Raw genomic sequence first — 20,115 nt, forward strand, 5'->3', positions numbered from 1 at the left:
AGTTATCGCAGAGAAAGGAAACTTCCTTGAAGAAATGCCTCCATGAGATCCAGCTGTAAGGCATTTCCTCAATTAGTGATCAATGTGGGAGTACCTAGCGCATTGTTGGTGGTACCATCACTGGGCTGGTAGTCTTGGGTTCTGTAAGAAATCTGGCATCAATGGGAGGGGAGGCCCTTGGCCCTGTGAGGGCTTGATGGCCTAGCATAATGGAATGCTACAGTGATGAGGCAGGAATGGGTAGGTGGGTATGGGAGCACCCTCATAGAAGCAGGTGAAATGGAGGATGGGATGGGAGTTTGAGATGGGGAAACTGGGAAGGGGGATACCAGTTGAAATGTAAATAAATAAATAACCAATAAGAAAGAAAGAAAAAAGAAAGAAAGAAAGGAAGAAGGAAATGAAGGAAGAGAGAGTGTGAGAGAGAGAATGAGAGAGAAAGAGATAGAGGTAGAGATAGAGAGAGAGAGAGAGAGAGAGAGAGAGAGAGGGAGAGGGAGAGAGAGAGAGAGAGAGAGAGAGAGAGAGAGAGAGAGAGAGAGAGAGAGAGAGAGAGAGAGAGAGAGAGAGAGAGAGAGAGAGAGAGAGAGAGAGAGAGAGAGAGAGAGAAGCAAGCCAATAAGCAGCATTCCTCCATGGCTTCTACATCCATTCCTGCTTCTAAGTTCCTACCCTTTGTGATTTCCTATCCTGACTTCCTTTGGTGAAGAACAGCAATGTGGAAGTGTAAGCTGAATAAACCTTTTCCTCCCCATCTACCTTCTTTTTTGTGTGTAGGAAATGAAACCCTGACTAACACACCTTATTCTTCTGGCTAATATTGCCTTTCTACCAACTCTTACTCCTCGGTGATCTCTGTGTTTTAAATGCAGTTGAGTTATAAATGTAAAGTTGGGACTAGGTTCTTCAGTTCTGAAATGTGATAATTCTATATATTTATGACAGTTTTGGAAGCAAGGAGAAGCTTCTTCCATAAGAACTGAGGACTAATTTATTTCTTTGTATAGCTCTGATAAAAATCCAATAAAATATCAAGTCAGTATCACACTTACTAATAAGCTCTCCAAAGATTCTTTCTTATCTATAGAAAATAAAGACAACAAACATTTACTAAAAACCCTTGTCATACCTACATAATTAATTCTTATTCAGTTCTTCCTCAAACCAGCTGCTCCAGGCACAGTGTTTTCCCTTCTCCCATGTTCCTGCTCATACTCTTCCTTGATAGTATTTTCACCTTTTCATATGCAATTGATCTGCCTCTTTTTTTCAGTATTTGTTATAATTTAGATTAAGTATCTGATTTTAGAAGACATTTTTATTGCTATCTTTTACATTCCCTGTCTTGCTTTCTCTTGTTTCTCTTTAGGTAAAGTGCAAACTAATACATTGCGATTATAGAAATAAGTTTATCTGTGAATTATCCTTCTTGAAAACATTCTTAAATCTTCACCAATACAGACCATAGCATTAGTTTTAGTCAAAATCTTATCACAATATTTGGCTCATATAGTTATCCAAGACAAATAATGAATTAGCAATGGAAAAATAATCCCATGAATAAATAGGTTAACAGTGATAACATAGATTCTTTATAACTCATAGATAAATTATATTCATTAATTGACCACATCTAAAAATAAACTCCATGATGTTAATTAAGATTTTATCTGAAACTACAATGTATTTTAGCATTTCAGTTTTTTCAAAGTGTTTCATTGTAACAGTTAAGTATGTATCAATTCAAATAGAGTAACTAATCTTTAGTGATATGCGAACACATCTATTTATATTAAATTGTAATAAATTAAATGGACTTTACATTTCAATAGCATCTGGTTATTTGCTTTAATGTGGAGGTTAAATATTCTGTCTTTCAAACTATAGTTTTAATTAAAATCTTAGTTTTTCTCCTATAAAGTGGTTAATTTGTATATTTACTTAATTTTATTTATGTGGTTTTCTTCTTATAACTACAGACTTTCAAACCAGAATTTGTAGTAGTTACTTTTAGTAATGATACTACATTTTAAAAATTATGACACAGTTGCACTTTTCCTTTGTTACTCATTGCTAGAGTGCCTTGGTGGTAAACTAATATTCTTATGATCTTATCATCAGCACAGAAGGAAATGTCTGTAAAGACAGTGTGTATCCCTAGGCTGTCTCTCTTGCCTTGAGTAAACAAGGCAATTTCCAAAGGAGAAGCCACAGGAAAAAAATAAGAACTATGACTGGAACATCTCCTTCATTATCAATCCCCATACCCCACCATTATAAAGGATCCCAGCCATTTTTTTCCACTAGCAGTCCAATCAGTTTTCCATGGGAGAGAAGCTGCTCCTTGCTGTGTATGCTAATATACAGACTCATTAAAGAAACCACAAACTCCTATATATTTCTGTTTTCTACAAATTTTAGCATCCTTAGAAACCTAAACAACTTATACTCTGTTCTTTGATCTGAAATTTTGTTATAAGCCTCTACACATTTTGTCAAACTCAGTAAGAGATTTAGACTATCTCACAAGTATCATTGCTTCATGGCTCTCCAAAGTTTGGAGTGATGCTTGGTCCTGCATAGTTACTTTAGTTGGACTTGAACAAATTTCTTTTTTCAAATCAGGACTTGTTATTTAGCCCTGGATAGCCTAAAATTCACAGTAAACTGTGTTCACTAGGCAGGTTTTGAACTCACAGAGATCTGTCTGCTTCTTCCTTCCAAGTGATGGGATTAAAGGCATGAGCCACCATGATAAGTCCTATTTAACTTATCTTTTAAGCACAAATAAACACATCTTTAAAAACAACCAATGAAGGTGGAAATATACATGACTCAATTTTTTTTTCTAGTTTCAATTCCGACATGGTTTTCCTTCTTTTTTTTTTCAATGTATTTTTCTTAATATACACGTATAGCAGGCAGGATAAATAATAAAAGGTAATTCATAGTAAAAGTGCAAAACCCTTACTGAAGCTCCAATGGTTCACCATGGCCATTCCTACAATATAGAAGGTCACTGAGATAAATAGTGTTTGGGACTGGATAGGTGAGTGGCTGAGTGGTTTTCTTAAGCTATCTGTGTTGCATCTTTATTGTTGTGTTCTTTACAATCAACTCATTTATTTAATTAGATATCAAACTTTGTTCTTAAATTCTTATTTTCTCCATAAAGAGATTTACAGGTTTGAAAAATACATCCTCAGTAGGCTACTCATTTATAAATAATCGGATTTGCTCAAAAGCTTATACTTTATACAAATTAAAAAGACAAAAGTATTGGAAAGGATAGAAAGGAAAGAAAGAAGTGAGGGAGGAATGAATAAAAGAACTGCTCCTGTCTGAAGGAAATACAGGGACAATGAGTGGAGCAGAGAGGAAAGGAAAGACCATCCGGAGACTGCCCCACCTGGGGATTCATCCCACATGCAGACATCAAGCCTAGACACTTTTGCTAATACCAAAAAGTGTTTACTGACAGCTGTCTCTCCTGAGAGGCTCTGCCAGACCCTGAACAATACAGAGGCAGATGCTCACAGCCAACCATCAGACTGAGCACAAGGACCCCAATGGAAGAGTTAGGGAAGGACTAAAGAAGCTGAAGGGACCTCGTCTGGCATCAGTGGGAAGGGAAACCCTTGTTCCTGGGAAGGCTTGATGCCCAAGAGTAGGGGAATGTTAGGGCAGGGAGGCTGGAGTGGGTAGGTGAGTGGAGCAGCACCTTCATAGAAGCAGGGTAAGGGGGAATGAGATAGGGGGGTTGCAGAGGGGAAACCAGAAAGAGTATAATATTTGAAATGTAAATAAATTGCCACATCTACTCCAGTGGAATCTGTGTGACAGCAGTTCATGAGGTAAAAGCTTCAAGGAAACTAGTCTCCTGGACCCCCCTTGGTATTTCCTAACTGGGAAGTGGTCCAGATTTGTCCTTATGATAGTCGATGGAGGGTCTCATGTGCTTTCTTTCTCTATTGTTTTAAAGGTGCCCTAATGGAATGATTTGACTAAAAGTTAAGCCAAATTGGATATTGCTTTCTGACCTCCACCAGTGTTCCAGTACCCTAGTCTATGCTGAGCCAAATCTTGGCTTGTAATTTTGTAAAGAATATTACCCATTCAGACTAATCACCTCCAGCATTGTTAGGGAGATAGTGAAGGAGGTCAGGCATTGAAGTTTACTGTATAAGAATTAATTATCCCAGAGCAAGTTCAACTAAGAATCCTCATTACAGTCATGTAAGGCAGACCATATTAGAATTGCAGTTGAGTCACTCCCAGGAATTAGATTATTTTCTTGCTCTAGGTAAGGTTAGCAACAGTGTGACTCCTGGGGCATACTTCTGCTAGCCCAAAGGATTAGCATAGTGGGTGTTTACTAAGGTTCTAGCTTATACAATAGATTAGAATGGAAACCATTTACACCTGGTTTCTAAGATTAGCCTGGCTATAGATGAGGCTTAGTTCCTGTTTAGTTCCTGACAATTTACATGTATATACTTTCCTATAGAACCATTGTGCTTCAGATGACCTCGATGTACCTTGACTGATGTATTGTCTAACTTCCTTTTGCCTTCCCTAATGACCATTTAAGCCTGATGACTATTTTGAGAAAATACACTCAGATTCTACACTCCCTTGTGTTTGCGTCTGTGTGTCATTCTTGCCAACTCCTTGCCCACCTGATTACTGGGACCCCAATTTCTCCCATGGGCTGAGGGACCCTTGACTGGCTTGGCCAATTGTTTACAGAATCATGTGATTCCTCTAAACTGTTTTCTTATATTGCATTGTTTGATGACAATCAATTGCATTGGACATCATTCTGAGTATCCCTCCAAAATTTTTCTATGAAAATTTACTGTATAACTATGGATGTTTAAAGAATAATTTGACTAATGTGCAGAAGTATCAGTATTTTTTTTAATTTCATAATCATTCCATTGTGCAATTTAATAGCTGCTGCTGATCATTTTCTTTCCTTCATTATTGTCGTATTTAGGTTTATTATTGCTATGATGAAACACCATAAGTAAAGCAAGCTAGGGAGGAAAGGGTTTTCTTTTTCATATTGTTATGATCCCATGTCATAATTGTTCATTGAAAAAAATAAGAAAAGGAACTCCAACTGACAGGATAACAGAGGTAAGAATTGAAGCAGAAGCTGTTTATTGGCTTTTTCCTTCTGGCTTACTTAGCTTGCTTTCTTATAGAAACCAGGACTGCTAGTCCAGGGTGTTACCACACACACACACACACACACACACACACACACACACGTATACACAATGAGCTGGACCTTTTCACACCAATCACTAATTAAGAAAATGTCTTATACACTTGTCTACAGCCAAATATCATGAAGGTATTTTCTCCATTTGGGTTCTTCCCCTAAAAGGATTCTACCTTGTGTCAAGCTAACATAAAATTAGCTAGTACAATTATCCCTTTGTGAATTTTGCACACAAGCTCATAATTTATTAAGAGATAATCTTCCCTTTATTGGTTTATTCCTAAGACCTCATATCTCATATTAATAAAAGTCATAATTATAAAGCACATTAAAAACTTAAAATTCCTATAGTCTTTACCATTTCTTTTTTTGTTTTTTTTTTTTAGTTTAGTTTTTTTGTTGTTGTTTTTTTTTTTTTTTTCGAGACAGGGTTTCTCTGTATAGTCCTGGCTGTCCTGGAACTCACTCTGTAGACCAGGCTGGCCTTGAACTCAGAAATCTGCCTGCCTCTGCTTCCCATGTGCTGGGATTAAAGGTATGCACCAGCACTGCCCGGCCAGTCTTTACTATTTCAAATACTTAAAATATTTCAAAGAAATCCAAATTTCTCTTAAAATTCAAAGCCTTTGTAAAACACCAAAATCTATTTAAAAAGTTCAAGTCTCTCAATTGTGGGCCCCTGTAAAATTATATATAATGCATATTATATGTCATGTTAAATACATTCTTACTTCAAAAGGAAGGGGTAAGTACATAGTCACAGTTTGAACAGAGCAACAGTAAGCTCCAACTCTCCAATGGCTGTGATTCAATCATGTGTCCATTGCCTGTGATTCAATCATGGTCTTCTGGCTCCTCCTCACAGCTTAGGTCACATTTATAACTAGTCCTCTAGGCTTCTGCTAATTCCTCATTATCATTGCTGCCATTGTTGATAGGTACCAGCAGTTCAAAATGCTTGGCCAAGATGCTGCTAATGGGATATGCTTTCAGCAACATCGCAAAACTTCAACTGCTACTGAAACTTATATTTTCTCAATGAATAATTAATATAGGTGTTGATAACATGCAGCCCATTGTGGGCAAACCCTGAGAATCTGCCTACAATATTGTCAATAATATCTTTCATGTGAAAACAATCTACATCTAATGTTACCTTTAAGGAGAATATTTACATATTTCTTTAATTCTGTTTATAGGTATTTCAACAAGTAGGCAAAAATTCTACTGTGTTGGGGGTGTTAGAAGGGGCCAGACAGGAAAGAAGCTATGTCTAAGCTCAGTGTTCTGACTTTTGAACATCTGGATGATTAGCAGCTTAAAATTCCCTAAAAAAAAAAAAAAAAAAAGAAAGCAAGCCTAAAATGACTACCAGTGTAGCATAAGGTGACTCTGAAATGGAGCTAGCCTGAGACAACTACCAAACTTGTACTATGGCATGCTCCTAGGGCTCCCAGGACCAGGAGAAAGCTAATGACTAGAAGAACCATGTCTGGAAAACCTGCTTGGGACTGCTGGCCTGGGGGTGAAGTGAGCCTGAAACAGATGAAACTTGTGTGGGGCCACTTGGGCAGACCAATAGAAGACTGAGCTTAAGATGACTACTAGAACAGCTCCAAGAGGCCCAGGGAGCAAGCCATCCTCAGATGAACAGAATTTTGATACTGGCATGTACTGGATGAGGCTATACAGAAAATGTGTGAGATGACCCTTGCCTGGCACCGTAATGCTCCAACAGGGAATAGTTCTCCTGAGACCACTCCTGAGATGACATCAGACATGTAGAGACTCCACGTGCCACTAAGAGGATCAAGTAAGTAGTAGAGAAATGGAAGAGAAAGAGAAACAGAAGGATGTATACACAATGAAGAGAGGAGAATGAATGGAAATATGCAGCTGCCAGTGTTGGGGGGCAAAGGGGGTATTCTTTAGGAAGTCCCAGTGACCAGGGATGAGGGAGACTCCCAGGAGTCAAGAGAGGTTACCTTATTCAAAATGCCCAATAGTGGGGATATGGAACCTGAAGAGACCACCTCCAGTAGGCAGACAGAACCCCTAGTGAAGGGACAGGAACACCAACCCACCTACAAAACTTTTGACAAAAAATTGGTCCTGTGTAAAAGAAATGAAGGGACAAGGATGGAGCAGTGACTGAAGAAATAACTGAGTAATAGCTGACCCAGTTTGAGACCTGTATGACTACCAGGTACCAATCTCTAACACTATCAATATAATGCTGTTATGGTTGCAAAAAGAAGCCTGGCATAGCAACCTTCTGTGAGGCTCTACCCAGCAGCTGACTAAGACAGATGTAGAAATCAACAGACAAATATTGGAGGGAGGTTGGGGATGCCTATGGAAGAGTTAGGAGAAGGATTGAAAGACCTCAAGGAGATGGCAACCCCATAGGAAGACCTACAATGTCAACTAACCTGAACTCTTGGAAGCTCTCAGAGACTAAGCCACCAACCAGAGTGTACATGAACTGGGCTAAGGCCCCCAGCAAATATGTAGTAGAGAGCTTCCATGTCTGGCTCAGTGGAAGAAGTTATGCCTAATTCTGCTCATACTTGAGGCACCAGTATAAGGAGATGGGGGTGTACAGGGCTGCTCTCTCAGAGGAGAAGGGGAAAAGAATCAGGGAGGAACTCTGTGAGGAGAGATAGGGAGGTATATCTTAGGCTTTATAGCTTAGGCTTGTTCTCAGTTCATTTAATTTAATTAACCCTGTCTATATGTTTCCACATTGCCCCTTGCCATATGGACTGTTACCTCTCCTCACTTCTATACATCCAAATTCCTACTTGTCTAGTTGAGGAATCTACTACTTTTGAATTCTTCTCACAGTTTCTATCTCTGTTTGGAGATCCTGCCTTTCCTATCCTACCCAGCACAGATCATCAGATTTTTTTTTTTCGAGACAGGGTTTCTCTGTGTAGCCTTGGCTGTCTTGGAACTCACTCTGTAGACCAGGCTGGCCTCGAACTCAGAAATCCGCCTGCCTCTGCCTCCCAAGTGCTGGGATTAAAGGCGTGTGCCACCACCGCCTGGCAGATCATCAGATTTTTATTTTATTAAAACCAATCAGAAAATGCCTTAGGCAGGTGAGGAAGAGCAAAGACACACCTTCACCTAGTGCACAAAAAATGTTGCCCCAATAGATAACAATAATTAAATTAAAAATAATGTTATTTTATGGAGTCTCCCTTGGTACAAACCATTCATAATGCCCTGCACCATGCACAGCAGTAGATGGCCTACACAAATTAATTCAATAGTACTTTTGCAGTACCCTATATCCACTCTGTCCCTCAGGATAAAGGCCAGTTGTGGACCAGGCAAGGCTAGGGGGAGAGAAGCTTAGAGAGGTGAGGTGAGTGCAGGTAGGATGTTAGTTGGCAGTGATGTGTGTGGACAAAGAACATATACCTGAGAACAGCTTCTAAAAGTCATTTTAATTTATTGGGGGAAGGCAGAGTTTATGCCCCTGAGGATGTTGCAAGTGAGGATCTCTGGGGTAAGGGTTTTGTGGCCAAGTACCATTGGTCAGGGCAGGAGTGTTGGAAGATGTTTTATCTGTATACTAAGGGGTAGCTTACAAGGACAAACAAGGAGTGAAGCCTGATAACACAGGGTAATAAATTCTTACTAGGATTGATAGTGGGGGGCAGCCAGCTACATGGAACAAGATTCTGCCCTCCAAATCTGAGGTACCTGGGGTTGAAGCTATCTTCAACTCTCCTTCCTTATTTCTGGGCCATTACTGTCCTCCATTTTGGAAATTTTATTTTTGTTTTTGTCTCATAATGCTTGATCTGCATTTTTTCTTTCATTTATTACTGTACAGGTCTTTTTCTTTTATGTTATAGTTTCCAGTTTTGTATTTTGAGGAATTTCTGCATGTTTTAATGTGTGAACCTCTCTGATTAAGAAAACAAGAAAATATGTGAATTTGGGTTTATGGAGGTAAGGAGTTGGAGGAGAGAGAACCATAATCAGAATATACTTTATTTTTAAAAAGCTACTTTCAGTAAAAGTAACAAAAATAAGAGGAAAAATAAGAAGCAATTTGTATTTTCTAAATATATAAATATGAAATATTATAGTTGTTACTTAATGCACTTAGAAACTAACAAATATACATTTCTCATGGAAGTAGAATATTCCAACAAATTTCAACTTTTCCTGTAGTTTCAACTTGTCAGCATTTGTTAACCTAGAAAAATAGGATAAAGCTCCTTCATTTTATGATGAATCCATTTGCATTACACTTTAAACACTGGAAATTCTGTCATATTCATCTAGAAAGCAACAAAGCAAATTAGACTACTTTCACAGTACAGTGACAGCATGATAATGTATGGATTATACAAACCAAATGAAGTGAGGGAGGCAATTGATAATAAATAAAAATTTTCCCAAGTGATAAGTATGCAAAGACATGTGAAAATCTCTATGTGAGAAAGAAAAACATATAAAAATATATTTGTCCACTTCACAAATCTATGTATATACCATAGATATTTGCATACATTTTCAAATTGATAAAGAAAAGTTCTCTATTATTTCCTTCTGTTTGATTAACCCATTTCTTTATTGACTGTCTCAAACACAAACAAAAATAAAATTCCATAACATTACCACAAAATCCTTGGTCACTCCAAATGACAAAGTATTGATAAATTATTTCTAATTAGAACTTTAAAAGTTTTGAAAAGTTACTTTTCTTCATATTTGAAATCTCAGTTATATGAAATTAATTCTCAATGCAATTTATGTCTTTGACAAATGTAGGAAACAGTCAAGTTACAAGAAAGAGCTACAGGAAATGAATACACATAAATATTTCAATGTATTTTCTTGTTACACAGTGTCATAATTTTCAACACATTTAAAATAGATGAGCTACTCACTTTATTAGTGTTTCATATTAATCATGATTTGAACTTAAACATATGCCTTTTTAAATTTCATCTAACTGTAGAATAATATCTCTGTCATCACTCACAAGATAGGCTTGAGTCATGTAAGGTTGTTATATTTATTTTTTTATAAATTAAACTATTATTCTGAGAATATTAAACATGAATAGAATATATATTTATCATCTCCTCCCCATCCTCTCCTGCTGTACTGGCTGGTTTTGAGTGTCAACTTGACACAAGTTAGAATCAAAAAACAGGAAGTTGCCTCAGTTAAGGAAATACCTACAAGATATCCAGTTGTAAGACATTTTTGAAATTAATGATCAAAGGATAGGGCCATCAAATAATGAGTCATGCCATTCCTGAGCTGGTAGTCCTAGTTTCTATAAAAAAAAAACAAAAACATAAAGTTGAGCAAGCCATGGGAGAAAAGCCATTAAGTAGCACCTTCCATGGCCTCTGCATCACCACCTGTCTCAAAGTTCCAGCCCTGCTTGAGTTCCTGTCCTCACTTCATCCAGTGACAGTCTATGATCTGTCAATGCAAGCAGAATAAATTCTTTCCTCACCAGCTTGCTTTTCTGTCACGGTACTTTGTCACAGCAATGAAAACCCTAAGTAAGACAAATTGATATCACGAATGGAGAGAACTGTGGAAAGATTTTGGAACTTTGGGCTAGAAGACCAACAAATGTTGACACCTTAGTAGGATGTTCGGTAGGAGCTTGAAAGACAAGAATATTAAGGTCAGTGCAGAAGAGATAGAGGCCTGGCTTATGAAATATCAGAGGGAAGATTAAAGACTATCTATTTTTGATTTAATATTTTTTGCTTCTGGTTTTCTGGGGCTGAACAATCAGCTATGATTGACAAGGTACCAGAACCAACTAAAGGGAAACATTTATGTTGCCGGGACAATTGATGCTGGTTAGATGGAGCTAAGAAATTAGCAGTGGTTAAGAATACACCAGCATCACTGATATCTTCTGGGAAGGGTGTTCTGAGAGTACAGAGAAGCTCTGTTCCAGCATAGGCCAAGGTTATACCTTGTGCAGGTATCTGGACTTGATAAAGTATAAGAATCACGCAGAAGGTCCTGGTTTTGAACTTATGAATGAATCATGGAGAGCAGCTGGGGCTTGGCACTGTGAGAAGCCAGAAAGGGCCACGGGTGAAAGTAAAACTTCAGTATCAACTGAAGCCCCAGAGCTCAAGAGGTCATGGCACAGAAGTTGAGGCTTGGCACTAGGAAGAGAGACTAAGAGCTTCTATTGGTAAAAGTGTAGCCCAGTTGCAGCAAAAGAACTCACTGTTTTTTAGACGCCAGCACCATAGGCTGTCCACCAAAAACAGCATCAGCAATGGAGTAGAGTCAGCCAGAGCCTAGAAGACAGAGTGAAGTGATCCATGTTCTCTGGAGGAGCTTGAAGATTATGTCTTGGTCCCAGACATTGGGCATTCAGTTATTTACACTGTTGGAGTTTAGTTTTGCTTCATTTAGATTAGGATCATAACCTGGCTCTATTCTCTTGAAGAAGTTATTTAATTTGAATTTGATTTTTCAGGTGCCCATAGTTTAAAGTCCTTGAACTTTTGAAGAGTTTTGGGATTTTTAGAGAGATTGGATATTTAAAAGAGATTAAAATGTTAATGTGTTTGAATTGATAAGGACTGAGAGTTTTAAAGTTATTTCTAATTTTTTTTTTTTTTTTTTTTTTTTTTGGTTTTCTGAGATAGGGTTTCTCTGTGTAGCCCTGGCTGTCCTGGAACTCACTCTGTAGACCAGGCTGGCCTTGAACTCAGAAATCTGCCTGCCTCTGCCTCCCAAGTGCTGGGATTAAAGGCATGCACCACTACCGCCTGGCTATTTCTAATTTTTAATGTGCGACTTGGGGATAAGTAGGAAAGGAAGGGTTATGGCTTAATAGTGATATGTTGGCATGTCAAGTTATAAAGGTGTCAGTTTACTAGCTAATGTGTGTGTGTGTTTGTGAGAGTGTGTGTGTGTGTGTGTGTGTGTGTGTGTGTGTGTGTGTGTGTGTATTTGTCACAAGCTGGAGACTTCAGAGAGGAAGGAGCCTCAGTTGATAAAATGACTTTATGGTATCCAGTTGTAGGGCATTTTCTTAATTAGTGATCAATAGGGAAGAACCCAACCCATAGTGGGTGAAGCCATTCCTGGGCTCGTAGTCTTGATCTCTGTAAGAAAGTAGGGTGAATAACTCATGGGAAGCCAGTAAGCAGCCTCCTCTATGGCCTCTGCTTCTGTTCCTGCCTTTACATTCCAGCCCTGCTTGAATTCCTGTCCTGACTTCCTCCCATGATGTACTAGGATCTGGAAGTAAAAAGCTGAATAAATTCTTTTATGCCCAATTTGCCTTTGATCATGGTGTTTCACTAAAGCAATAGAAACCCTAAGTTCCTTTTTTTTTCCTGAGTATTAGATAAAGCAAAACAAACTGAGAAAGTAATTAAAGAGAAGCTTAGATCCAGGCATGGTGGCACATTCCTTTAATCCCCAGCACTAAAAAGACAAGCATGCAGATCTCTGAGTTCAAGTGTCATTCTACTGAGCAAGTTCCAGAATTGTCAATCTTAGGATCTAAAGAAAAACATCTAAAGCAGAAAGCTGTTAAAGATGTGGTAGAACAAGGTCAGTATGTTCTATCCCTAGCATGTAGCAAAACTTGGCTGCTTTGACCACTTAATTCTATCTTTAAAGTCAAGAATAGGGAAAAAAAGAGGTGGGGCATTATGGAATCTCCCTTCTACTTAAGAAGTCACTGACGACAAACGTGTCGCAGAACTTTCTGTGCATGGAAGCCCAGAAATGTCATTGTGTAAAGCTGTGAAGCCAAAGCTTAAATTGACTTGGAAAGCCCAAGTGGTTAGAGATACCAGAACACTGGCATACCTGCTGAGGCAAGCTGCTAAGAGGAAGTAGAGCCAGACCAAAAGAAAGAAGTATGTTGCAGTCAACAACACTGAAAAGAGTTAGAGATCTGACAAAGAGATGTGGGCTTTGAACCTGGCCCAGCTGATTTTAGGTCTTGCTTTAGTTCAGCATTTCCTCACTATGGTCCATTTCCTCACTTATGGAAAAGTAATATGTATGTTGTGCTATTATATTCTGGAAATATGTGATCTGGAATTTTTTAAAATAGGAGATTGTAGTTATGTCTACATATGTATGTATGTGTATAGACATAAATGTATACATATATATGTATATACATATGCATATATAGAGATAATATAGTAGGCCATGTATATTATACAGTAGGATATATATATATGTAAATATATATATGTACATGAAACCTATTAGTCAAATTAGTGTTATCTATTTGAACAACAATATAGAGCCCATCACTATATTGTACTTGGGTAACATATCATGGGATTCATCTATTAGGGAAACTGTTACTCCCACTGCCCTCAGTTTTCTAATTCCCATAGCTTTTCAACCAGATGAGGAAAACTTAGGGCTTCTTCAGTCCATTCTTGGAATTTGGGCTGGAGTGGTCTTATGTAGTAACTATAGATGTGGAATGGTTATGAGTAATATCCTTGTCATGTCCCCAAATTATTGGTTTTAGCTGTCTTTCTTGTCCACTTGCTTCTACCATTGTTACATATTTCTTACATGATGTTCTTTGGGGCTTGGGTACAGGAGTTTTATTGTAGAAATAAAATTTGGGAGTGATCACAGTCACTGTCTGCAGGTTGGCTACTTGTAGTTCTCTGTCTTAACCATGTTACTTGCAAAAGGAAATTTCTTTGATGATGTTTACCTTAATACTGGTGCTTTGGTGATTACCCGAGTTCCAGTTCATAGGTGATCAAATGTTCTTTAAAAGTGTAACATAAACGGGTGTTTGGATCCATTACTTACTGCCCCACAATCTAGAAGGAGAAGGCATAAATCAAGGCTTTCCGAGCTCAATAATAGCAAGCCATGCCTACTGCTATCTCTTCTCCTGTATTAGTTTTCATCTTTCCTAGTTTTCTTGGTTTACCTAGTAAGTATATGTCTGGATCCAAATGACTTCCTTTGTAATGAAACTAATCATGTAAAGTTTCGCACCTATGCAGCAATATTTTGTCTTCACTAATTAAATGTATGACAACTATTACTATATAAAGTCATATTTTTAAGTTCTTGGGGTTAAATCTTCAGCATATACAATTGAGCTAGTGAAAATTCAACTGTGGAATAAAACACATTGTGTTTTTGATTCACAATTTTGGATCTCTTTCGTACCACTCTAATAAAACTCAAACTATTTATATATCAGAAAGAAAAATAGACTGACAAATTTTATATTTACTCTTCTATTACTAGTTTCCCTTAGATATCTGAACTTTAATAAATTTAAAAGATGTCATCTCAACCTCAGAATAGCTGCACATTCTTTGTATTTTCCATCCAGATAACACTCATTGCTACCACCTCCTTGTAAGCAAGGGTGGCATTACTTTTCCCTCTAGTCATATGATAAATTCCTACCTCAGGCAGGTGTTCTGTGTTTTTGAACCCTCACATAAGTGATGGGGGTCCTTCTATAGGGTAAACCAATTGTTTGTCCTATTCTCTTACAAGATTGTATCTGTTTATTGACCAGTGTGTTTTATTGCCTGATAACACTTCATATGTCATTTGCTGGTGCTCAAAAGTCAATTGAGTAAAACCTACAAGACTTATATAAACCTTTAAACTAAGGTTTCTTCAATAGAGTTTTTCAACTAATTACTGATCCAAACATTGATATAATGACCACATGGATGTTTCTCCTTTTGAGCCAATATTTCTTCTTTTTTTAAAAAAATTTCATTGCCATAGGAAATTTCAAAGCCTAACTGAATTCTCTGGTTTTCCAGAAAATGAATAAACCACTAACTCAACTACAACCCCTGGGATTTACAACACTGACCTTTCTGCATGATATTCTGGTACTGTAGTAACACAAATGTGTGGGAGTAACCAACTATTCTCTAATTGGATTTACAGCCCACACCAGGAGAAAGATCCTATGCCTAACACTGTCTTAGTGGACAAGATTCAAATGCTATATAGGACATAGGCCTGGGAGAAAACCAACTACCTCTGTTCTGCTGAGGAACATAACAATCAAATGACTCTTAATGAAATTCTGCTGTACCCATAGATAAGTCCATCACTCAGTCACCATAAGAGAAGCTTCTTCTAACAGAAGATAGGAACTAATATGAAGACCCACAAGTAGACAATATGCAGAGAGTGAGAGATTTTGACCCACTCAGTTCAAAATAGGATGTCTTCATGTCTTCCTACCCCACAGGTTTCAGAATGCTGGACAGAGGAGGAGATACAAAGATTTTATGAGACATAAGAATGGTTGACACCAATGAAACTGTGTTCTCTTGACACAACAGGATTGACACATATAAATTTATGGAGCTTAACAACATGACACGACCTTTACCTGTTCAAGGCAAATGGGATCCTAGACCTCAGACAGGGAATAGACATGAGCTCACACCCCTGACTAAGAAGTTGTCTCCAATTGATATCCACTTCATTTTCTAAATGGAATTTCACTGGGTATATTTACTACTCTTAAGGATAGGTCCCATGCCCATATTTGTCTCACATTGCTTTTAGAGGGGGGTGGCATTTGTGTCTGACTATTTTTGTTTTCTTAGGTTCTGTTTTTTTATTTTGTTTTTAAGGGTTTGGGTGTGTGTATATTTTCTCATGCCTTTTCTTTGTTTTTGTTTTTGTTTTATATTGCAGTGTGTGGTTTGATATTTGTTGTCTAATGAGAGACAAAAGGAAGATGTGGATTTGAGTAGATGGGAAGGTGGGGAGTGTTGTGGATTTGTTTTATACTGATTGTGTTATATTAATTGGATTCCCCCAAAAAATTACATGAGAATCTTTCATTTAAGACACTGGGGGTCCCTGCTCTCAGTTGGTTCTATTTGGTAAATGAAGTTGCCAGCCAGGAGTTTATATTTCTGGGGCAAGGGAATGGAAGAATGGAGAGAAGAATACGGTCTTAGTACCACCATGTCAGGGAAGCAGAAGTATCAGGATTGAGACCCGTAAAGAGAGAGGGTATAATCATGTAAGAGCTGGAGAAGAGCCTTCCACCTTGGGTCCAGGATAGTAAATATAGAAGATAGATTTAGTAAGTAGTAATTCAGGTGTATTGGAGGAGAGGCATTAGTGATGTGGAAATTTGGAGTTGCCCAGCCATTGAACTGATTAAGGCATACTCAATATAAACCTGTGTCTTTTATTAGAAAACCTGGAGCATTGGGGTACATAATAAGAAACTCACTCTGTTACTGCTGGGAAGACTAGAGCAGATTAATCCACCATAGCAACAGAGGAGAATCTGATAGAATCTTGTATAAGGGAATCATAATCAGAATATATTTTATAAAAATATTACTTTTAATAATACAGAAATACACATGTGCCAACATAAATATACATATATTAAATATATGTAGAGATAGATAGATATAAAATGTATGTATATTAAAACATCCAATAACACTTATGTAAGCATGCAAGCTCCCGGAACTTGCTGGTTTTAGTTCAAATTCTTTTGAATCAGATCAAAATTAATACGTTTAGAAACAAATGTCTTGTCAAAGTTAAATTTGACACTCTTTATTTTACAGGATATAATCAAGCCTATTTCTTGAAAACTTTTGCATTGCATTTCAGATTCATAAGGCATTCAAAGTGTAACAAAAAGCATTGTAAAAGTAATTATAAGTTAATGCAGTTCCTCCGAGGTCAGGAAATTCAGACTAATTTTAGCACAATTAGTTGCTATCATAAAATGTGCACAATATAATTAATAATTCATGTACTTTAAGCATTATGTTGTTTTGTACTGAGGCCTTTTGACCCTTTCTATAGTGAAAACATAAAAATACACACTAAGTCTTTGCTCCCTCAGGCAGACATGGCTCATGCAAGCAGCTCTAAAAGAGTTCAGATGCTGTCTTGGCTCTGCTTTCGGACTTTTCTACCTAGGGCTGTATCCTACTTGTGATACGTTTTGCATATGTCAGGTAGAGTGTCCCTGGGAGCCTTTACCTTCATTTCTTCCTCTTCCCAGAGCAGCCATCTCCACAATATCCATGTGTTTTTTATCACTGAAACATGATGCTATTGTCAGGGTATTCAAAGTGCTTTCCTCATTTATGTCCTTCATAGTTTACAAAACCACCATATGTTTTGTTTACCTTGGTCCAGTCTTTTCCCAGTCAATAATTTCATAACAGAATGAGTATTTACTGCAGAGTTTCTTCTTTATCAAAATATCCCAGTATTCCACAAAGACTCTCAATGGATAGGTGTCAAATGGACATCAGAAAGATAAACTGATAAGTAATGGCTGCCTTGGTTGATTCTATTTCAACAAGTTATCAAAAATTCATGAGACTGCTAGTTTAAATATATTTATCAATCCATTAAAAAACATCATACCACAATAGCCTTAAAAGTGGTTTAACTACTTTTATTCATTTTTACTATTTTTCTATTCTTTGCATATTGTCCAAAAACACAAATATGACATCATAGTGCAAAATGTTACCTATAACACTGATTGACCAGAATCTGATGTTTGTTTATAACCATGTTTGGCTGGTCATTTCCTTCATGAGATAAGGAATTTGACAATTCATATGGGTCCTGACACTGTAGTATTTTACAAATGCTAATTTGCTCTTACTTATGTTACCTAATTTTAAGCAAAAGCACCATGATTTAATTTATTTCACTATTTGCCATGTCTATAGAAATTTATGTAAAATGGTAGGAATGAATCAAAATAGATTCAATTTTGGAGGCTTATTTTTTTTTACATTCTTTTGTGGTATATATGTTTATAGACTACATAGTAATATTGACATAATGTTGGCTTAAAATTCGAAGATATTTTAACAGATGTGTTTCTAAATAATGACATATAAAAATATAAAAAATTAAGGAAGATTATTTGCCGCGGACCAGGATGTCTTGTGGGGTCCCTCGTTCCGAAGGACGAGAGGTTCTGGCCAGGTGGGCACGGGATTCGGCTTTGACAAACAGACTACACATGAGTGGTGTATAATCTGAGTGTATTTCTTTAATAATGACATGAGGCTTTTACAATCATTGTAAAAGAGAAATGAAAAATCTGGCAGCTCAACAGTTGAGGTACCTCTGAGGCTATCTGAAACATACTGGGTCTAAAGCAGCAGCTATCTCCTCTGAACTGGTGCTTCATCCCCCGGGCCCAAGTGCTCTGGGCCCGGAGGACTGCGAGAAATACATGAATCTGAGTCCTAGCCCATCTAAGTTCTAGTGCTAGTCCTGCATGTGTGTCCAAGTCCTTCTTCCCCCAGTCCTAGTGCTAGACTGAAGTCACATAGGCAAAACGACTCCCACACCCCAAGGTCAGCAGGGTCTGGTAGCTAGGTGTGAAGCAGGAGGAAGAGGGGTGGAGCCCTCCCTGTTGAGGTATTCTTATGCTAATTCTCTGGTTCTTGCTGGAGGCAGGCAGAGGGGTCTTAGAGTGACAGAAACCTTTCAATTACTCTCTAGTACTTAAAACATTAAACTAGGATAGTTGGAAACATTGTGTCAGCCAGGAGACAATACCCAATCTTAACCATTTACAAATCATTACTTGGGGTACCTCTATGCCTAATTATGAGGCCGTGTTGATGATTGGAAAGACTAATCTGAAACACGTCTGAGTTAGGAGATACCAGCGACTACTCTGAAATCCAGGAGGCACAGATCTCCTTTTGAAGTCTTATTGCCTCTTATCCTTTATCAGGATTTTATCCCCGATATTATGGATGTGACTGGAGTAGATGAGTGTGCATGGCAATTATTTTCTCTTCATTTTTAATTCTCTTTTGTGTTCTTATTAAATAAGACTCATAAGATATCAAGAAAATAAGATCTCAGTGGTGATGAAATGCAAACATCAGTAAAGATACAATTCAAATTTTCTGTGACTTCAGACATTTGATGACATATCAGCAAATAAATGAGATAATTGGAATTGAATTTCTATCAGTATTTAACAATGAAGAGATAAAACAATAACCAAATACTTGTGATACTAGATCCATTCCATTATAACTGTAAACCAATATAGTTTCAAATGTCTCTTTCAGTAGAAAAGAGGTTTAGGTGTAATTATTTTTCTGTGAATTGTATGTTTTTGGCATAGTAGGCAGTATGCTGTACAGTTCTATTAAGAAAACTCCTTATTATTTTATCAGAAGTTGATCCCACCAACATGTTTCTTACTCATCCCAAATAAGGAAAGTGCATTTGCTATTTAGCTGATAGACTACAATTTAAGTTACTATTTTACATGATGAAGTTAATTCCAAATGATTAAAAAGGTATATCTAATTCAGAAGTAATAGTCTCTTGTATTAATTAAATTATTTACACTTAATATTTTTATTTAAAATTGTCCACTGTATTTTTATTTAGAATAGTTAATATTTTAAACTTAAATATCCTCTCCAATTTATTTATTTTTCATTTTTTCAGTTTCTTGTTATTATCTTGAGGGTCTTAATTGCTGTCCCACAAACAACATGCATTTATAAGTAATCTAATAAAAAACAACTTCTCACAACTTTTTATTAGATTACTTATCAAATGCATGTTGTTTGTGGGACAGCAATTAAGACCTTCAAGATAATAACAAGAAACTGAAAAAGTATAAAATAAATAAATTCTTGAAAACAACAATTTAAATTTCATTGAGCAGGTTTTGGGAATTATACATTTATTGGAATTCATAGTACTTTTTTCCTATCTCCTTCCAACCTGAGAATATGTTTCATATTTCTCTGTGTTGTATAGCTGTATAACTTATATTGTACTGCTTCTGGCATCTTTATCAAATTAATATTTTTCCAAAATATAAAAAGTTTAAAGAA

The 20,115-nt window shown here is 37.1% G+C and overlaps 1 pseudogene; it reads left to right on the top strand.

Annotated features, from left to right (window-relative positions):
- The first annotated feature begins 6,456 nt into the window (after positions 1–6,456).
- LOC116086738 lies at positions 6,457–6,556 on the top strand (annotated as a pseudogene).
- Positions 6,557–20,115: the final 13,559 nt, after the last annotated feature.

This window comes from Mastomys coucha, unplaced genomic scaffold, assembly GCF_008632895.1.
Source record: "Mastomys coucha isolate ucsf_1 unplaced genomic scaffold, UCSF_Mcou_1 pScaffold12, whole genome shotgun sequence".
Classification (NCBI taxonomy): Eukaryota; Metazoa; Chordata; class Mammalia; order Rodentia; family Muridae; genus Mastomys; species Mastomys coucha.